Source organism: Thalassophryne amazonica, chromosome 6, assembly GCF_902500255.1.
Source record: "Thalassophryne amazonica chromosome 6, fThaAma1.1, whole genome shotgun sequence".
In the NCBI taxonomy this organism is placed as follows: Eukaryota; Metazoa; Chordata; class Actinopteri; order Batrachoidiformes; family Batrachoididae; genus Thalassophryne; species Thalassophryne amazonica.
This window is the reverse complement of record NC_047108.1, coordinates 90658069-90665205: the sequence shown is the minus strand read 5'-3', so window position 1 is coordinate 90665205 and position 7137 is coordinate 90658069.

Genomic DNA, 7137 nt, shown 5'->3' with positions numbered 1-7137 from the left:
ATAACATCCATTGTTCATTGTTCTCAGCTAATATTGCTAATTTCTCCAAAAGTATTAGTCCCATCAACTTTCACTTTCATAGCATTCATCCTTGACCCAAAATACATAAGCATACCAAATGGCAAACATCAGCTCTCCCCAGTTTCCCTGTGATCGAAGCCATACACATGCACACATACACGCACACAGAGGCCACTTGGCTATTATAATATAGATTCTTCTGAAATGGATAAAAACGTTGGAAATTTGAACATATTCGAGGTCTCCCAGATTGTGTAGTCTCTGAAGGAAACTCTAGAGGTGCATTCTCTGACCTTTGTCAGGAGGTCGATGATGCAGTTGAATAGGTCAGGTGTGGCCACACAGCCTTGGGGGACTCCACCGTTTACATTGAACTGCTCAGACTTCTTGACATTCACTCTGATGCATCAGCATTGTAATACATCTGCTGGAAGAGGGTAACTACCTTCAGCAGTGCTCCAAACACTCTCAGGATCTTCCAAAAGGAAATAAGTTTATACCATGTGGATGGCGGCTCAGAGATCTATGAAGGCTACGTAGAGATGCCAGTAAAGTATTGCTTTAAAAAAAATTTAAAATTCATCTAAAAAATTTAATTTTGGTGGGGGGGACATCCTTTTATTTATAGAAACTTAAGTCATTTTAAAAGCCTTTTGCAAATGATTTTATTCCACATCTGCAGGTTTTTTTATTTCCTGTGCTATAATTAATCTGAAATTGGAAAGCCATTCTATGTATTTATGCTTCCATTTTACATAAAACCAACAAGCTACCGGTTCAATGAGAGGAATGCACTGCAAGGTTAGAATAACACTGTCACACGGCAGAAAAACATGTTCACTTGTACGCGTTTCTTGATGTGTGAATTAGCATTAGAATATACAGAAACAGCATTAGTGAAGGTTACAAATGATCTTCTTATGGCCTCAGACAGTGGACTCATCTCTGTGCTTGGTCTGTTAGACCTCAGTGCTGCTTTTGATACTGTTGACCATAAAATTTTATTACAGAGATTAGAGCATGCCATAGGTATTAAAGGCACTGCGCTGCGGTGGTTTGAATCATATTTATCTAATAGATTACAATTTGTTCATGTAAATGGGGAATCTTCTTCACAGACTAAGGTTAATTATGGAGTTCCACAAGGTTCTGTGCTAGGACCAATTTTATTCACTTTATACATGCTTGCCTTAGGCAGTATTATTAGACGGCATTGCTTAAATTTTCATTGTTACGCAGATGATACGCAGCTTTATCTATCCATGAAGCCAGAGGACACACACCAATTAGCTAAACTGCAGGATTGTCTTACAGACATAAGGACATGGATGACCTCTAATTTCCTGCTTTTAAACTCAGATAAAACTGAAGTTATTGTACTTGGCCCCACAAATCTTAGAAACATGGTGTCTAACCAGATCACCCCAATAGAGCGCTTCGCTCTCAGACTGCAGGCTTACTTGTAGTTCCTAGGGTTTGTAAGAGTAGAATGGGAGGCAGAGCCTTCAGCTTTCAGGCTCCTCTCCTGTGGAACCAGCTCCCAATTCAGATCAGGGAGACAGACACCCTCTCTACTATTAAGATTAGGCTTAAAACTTTCCTTTTTGCTAAAGCTTATAGTTAGGGCTGGATCGGGTGACCCTGAACCATCCCTTAGTTATGCTGCTATAGACTTAGACTGCTGGGGGGTTCCCATGATGCACTGAGTGTTTCTTTCTCTTTTTGCTCTGTATGCACCACTCTGCATTTAATCATTAGTGATTGATCTCTGCTCCCCTCCACAGCATGTCTTTTTCCTGGTTCTCTCCCTCAGCCCCAACCAGTCCCAGCAGAAGACTGCCCCTCCCTGAGCCTGGTTCTGCTGGAGGTTTCTTCCTGTTAAAAGGGAGTTTTTCCTTCCCACTGTCGCCAAGTGCTTGCTCACAGGGGGTCGTTTTGACCATTGGGGTTTTTACGTAATTATTGTATGGCCTTGCCTTACAATATAAAGCGCCTTGGGGCAACTGTTTGTTGTGATTTGGCGCTATATAAATAAAATTGATTGATTGATTGAAAGAAACGCATCACCCGACAGTTCACCAGAGACTTTTTTTTATTATTATTGATATCTTCCTCAAAAAGAAAAATTTTTATTGGATAATTTCTGTAGAGCTCAGTGAACCTTGTGTACACAAAATGTGAGTCTTGTGGATACTGCTGTAATCTAAAATGTGCAATTTATTGATCTGCTTGATGAAGTCACATACAAATGGAGCTTCTGATCAGATACCAGTCCACATTATTAGAAGATATATTATGATTTTTGGGCCGCTTTGCTTGACCTTAACCAATCTGTTCCAAAAACTAATCTGGAGATATTAACCCAAGTCATAACACCACTCTTCTATCTGCCTATGAGCATATTTCAATTGGAATTGAGGGAATTATAGTGTTGGCATTTATTTCAAGGCCATCTAGTTCTTCTGCACTGCAGAAGAAGGCAAAATGCATGTCACTTGCTCATTGCTTGAAGCAGACAGCCTGTTATGAAACATATAGTGTGTATGAAATTAAAAGAATGAATGAGCAAAGAACCTAAAATGTGCTCAATATGAAATATTTGTCAGCTTTCTAAATTATCAGGCAGACTGACATAACTTAACAACTGTGAAATTGGATGAAGTACATGGAGACGTGTTGCTGCAGGCCCTGCAGCTTCAGCTGAGGAGCTTCCATCCAGCTGGTTGCCAAACTGCACAAAATCAACAACTTGCAGTATGTGGGAGCATGCAGGCCTGACCATGTGCTGGGGACCAGCAGATGAGGTTGTGATAAACACCGGCTCTTATCACGTACAGCAAAGCACTTGGTTATTACAATAAAATAGTCTGCAGATGCATAAAAGGTTTAGCTTTTGTCCAAACAAAATGGTCAGAACATGATAATGCCACTTGTTGCATCGATAAATAAATACTGTCAACATCCATTTAGATACCTAGTTTTTATTGCCATCTGGTGGTGCAGAGACCTCCATATCTGTTACTTTATTTACATAATCACCCACTCAGACAACATGAAAGAACAACCCCAATTCCAATGAAGTTGGGACGTTGTGTGAAATATAAATAAAAACAGAATACGATTTGCAAATCCTCTTCAACCTATATTCAATTGAATACACCACAAAGACATGATATTTATTGTTTAAAAGCTTATTGAGTGTTGTTAGAAGGAAAGGTGATGTAACACAGTGGTAAACATACCACTGTCCCAGCTTTTTTGTAATGTGTTGCAGGCATCCATTTCAAAATGAATAGTTTATCAAGTATCTTATCAAATATCTTGTCTTTGTGGTGTATTCAATTGAATATAGGTTGAAGAGGATTTGGAAATCATTGTACTGTTTTTATTTCCATTTTACACAACATCCCAACTTCACTGGAATAGGGCAGGGGTGGGCAATCATGTGCCATGAAGGGCCGAAACACTGCAGGTTTTCCTTTCTACCAATCACCTCAGCAGGTGATTTCATTAAAGATCAGGTGTCTCAGCAGGTGATTTCATTGACTATCAGGGGTTTATGTTCAGAGGAGAAGCTCATCAGCACCCACCTGCTGAGGTGACTGGTTGCAAGGAAAACCTGCACTGTCTCTGCCCTCGTTGCCCACCCCTGGAATAGGGGGTTGTATGTTCCCACTCTCTGTGACAGCATCCCACATTTATCCTGATATCACAAAAAATAACCTGAACAAAGAACTGATGGTGTTTCATATGAGGTGATGTCTGATGCCATTTACAGTGCCTTCCAAAAGTATTACAACACTTGGTATTTCACACGTTTTAATTTGCTTGTCATTTCAAATACAAAAAAAAAAAAAAACTAAACTAAAATTACATTACCTTTTGACCTCTTGAAATAGGTCAAGGTTAGCCATCTTTGAAGCTGTCCAAGGTCTGTATCCCAAGAATGCTCCCTGTGAATTTTAAGACCCTGGCAGTAATAGGACTGGACTTATGCTGAGCAGACACATGAACAGATGGTTGCAAGGTCGTCGCAATATTTGATGCCCATATTTTGGTCTCAGGTAAAAATCATGGAACGCTTTGGTATAATACCTGTAAATAATCAGTTTTATTGCCAGTTTTCTTCAGACAAGTCAGGGGATGGATACATGAACATTTCACATTCCGAGTCACTAGATATACGTAATACTCATAGCCAGGATTTTGTTAAGAAGAAAACCTGAAAGTTCAGCTACAATCTGAGATACAAGCCTAGATTTGATGTTTTAAGAAAATCCTCCTCTACACCCCTTCATCATGAAGCTGTATAACTGGGCATACAGTAGTTTTCGGAATAATAGTAGTGCTATGTGACTAAAAGGATTAATCCAGGTTTTGAGTATATTTCTTATTGTTACATGGGAAACAAGGTACCAGTAAATTCAGTAGATTCTCACAAATCCAACAAGACCAAGCATTCATGATATGCACACTCTTAAGGCTATGAAATTGGGCAATTAGTAAAAAAAAAGTAGAAAAGGGGGTGTTCACAATAATAGTAGCATCTGCTGTTGATGCTACAAACTCAAAACTATTATGTTCAAACTGCTTTTTTAGCAACCCTGTGAATCACTAAACTAGTATTTGGTTGTATAACCACAGTTTTTCATGATTTCTTCACATCTGCGAGGCATTAATTTTGTTGGTTTGGAACCAAGATTTTGCTCATTTACTAGTGTGCTTGGGGTCATTGTCTTGTTGAAACACCCATTTCAAGGGCATGCCCTCTTCAGCATAAGGCAACATGACCTCTTCAAGTATTTTGACATATCCAAACTGATCCATGATACCTGGTATGCGATATATAGGCCCAACACCATAGTAGGAGAAACATGCCCATATCATGATGCTTGCACCACCATGCTTCACTGTCTTCACTGTGAACTGTGGCTTGAATTCAGACTTTGGGGGTTGTCTCACAAACTATCTGTGGCCCTTGGACCCAAAAACAATTTTACTCTCATCAGTCCACAAAATATTCCTCCATTTATCTTTAGGCCAGTTGATGTGTTCTTTGGTAAATTGTAACCTCTTCTGCACATTATTTATTTAACAGAGGGACTTTGCAGGGGATTATTGCAAATAAATTAGCTTCACACAGGCGTCTTCTGTCACAGCACTTACAGGTAACTCCAGACTGTCTTTGATCATCCTGGAGCTGATCAATGGGTGAGCCTTTGCCATTCTGGTTATTCTTCTATCCATTTTGATGGTTGTTTTCTGTTTTCTTACACGCATGTTTTTTTTTTTCTTTTCCATTTTAAAGCATTGGAGATCATTGTAGATGAACAGCCTATAATGTTTTGCACCTGCGTATATATTTTCCCCTCTCCAATCAACTTTTTAACCAACAATGTCTTGAACGTCCCATTTTCTTCAGGCTTTCAAAGAGAAAAGCATGTTCAACAGGTGCTGGCTTCATCCTTAAATAGGGGACACCTGATTCACACCTGATTCATTCCACAAAATTGACAAACTCACTGACTGAATGCCACACTTTTCTGCTTTTTGTACTAATAGCCCAATTTCATAGCCTTAAGAGTGTGCATATTATGAATGCTTGGTCTTGTTGGATTTGTGAGAATCTACTGAATCTATTGGTACCTTGTTTCCCATGTAACAATAAGAAATATACTCAAAATCTGGATTAATCTTTTTAGTCACATAGCACTACTGTTATTCTGAACACTGTATTTCTTCATAATTGATGTAAATAAAGGCCAAGACATATTCTGTGACGTCATGTATCCATCCCCTGACTTGTCTGAAGAAAACTGGCAATAAAACTGATTTACAGGTATTATACTAAAGCGTTCCATTATTTATGCAACCCAGCATCTTGGCTTTTTTTGTCTTGTACTTTTTGTGAAGTATAGGCTCGACATATTGCTTGTCACAAGAGAAGTCAATGGATCATGAAACCCCATCGCAAAATTAAGGGAAACAAAATTGTGACCAGTGAAGGCATAATGCAATCTGCAACCTCATCACCAGATGACGCTACATCCTACACACTGCAGCTTCACTCAAGTTATCCTTTGGATTGAGCCGCACACTGTATGAGCCGTTGCACCCAAGAGAGTGAAACAGGCAAACAGGTCATTCAACTATCCAACTATCATTGAGAAACAGCACGGTCCGTTGTAGGGGTATCTCTGAAATATGACAAGTTTGTTCTTGGCAAGAACATAGTAACCGTAATATTTGCAGTTACATGCAAGAAGGATGTATAAAACGTTCAATGCACAAAATCCCAACCCATTGTTACCATAGTTAGGAGGATCCAGGTCTTAATCGGGGAGGTTCAGATCCCCACCCCATCTCTGAATCCCCTGTAATTTGAATTGCCAGGCTACAGCAAAAGGCTTGTGATTCTGGTGAACACAGATCATGAGCAGCCACTAGATGGTGCTATTCTACATCAGGGAAATAGGACCTTAGAGCTGTGTTGCTTGTCAAAATGCTGAAATAGAACATATAAACACACATAGTAAGTGTGGTAAAAATAGAAGGGTAGCAGTCAGCAGAGGGCTTTGGTGTTTTTGTGTGGCACCACGTCTGATGAGCCGGGGATCGTTTTCCCTCCATGAGACAAAGCTTTTTGAGACTTTTGATACCATGACATAAAGAGCTCAAAATGCTTCCATTGTTTTACCAACCCATGGCTCAGATCAAATGACTGTAAAACTGAAATCATTCACATATTCAGATTATAGCGAATAGTTTCACATCTATTATAATGTCAGTCTCCTGAGCGGACAAAGTGATCCTGTCAAGCAGGAACTAGAGGTTAGTTGTTTACACTAAAATAAAGCTGTCTTCTCTTTCCACCACGTCCCTCCCTTGCTGAATGATTGTTGTTCCACCGAGCTTGCCAGCGGCTGTGCAGTGCACAGTGGCATCAGCCAATAGTGAAACCCCCTGGTGGTGTGTCTGGACTGAATCCCCCCCCTGTGAGGTTACACCATGTCGCCACTGCTACAGCAAACATTACAACCTCACCCCAAAGTGTAATGCTTTTTTTTTTTTTTTTTTAAACTGTGCAGCAGAAATAGAAAGAAATCTTATCTTTGG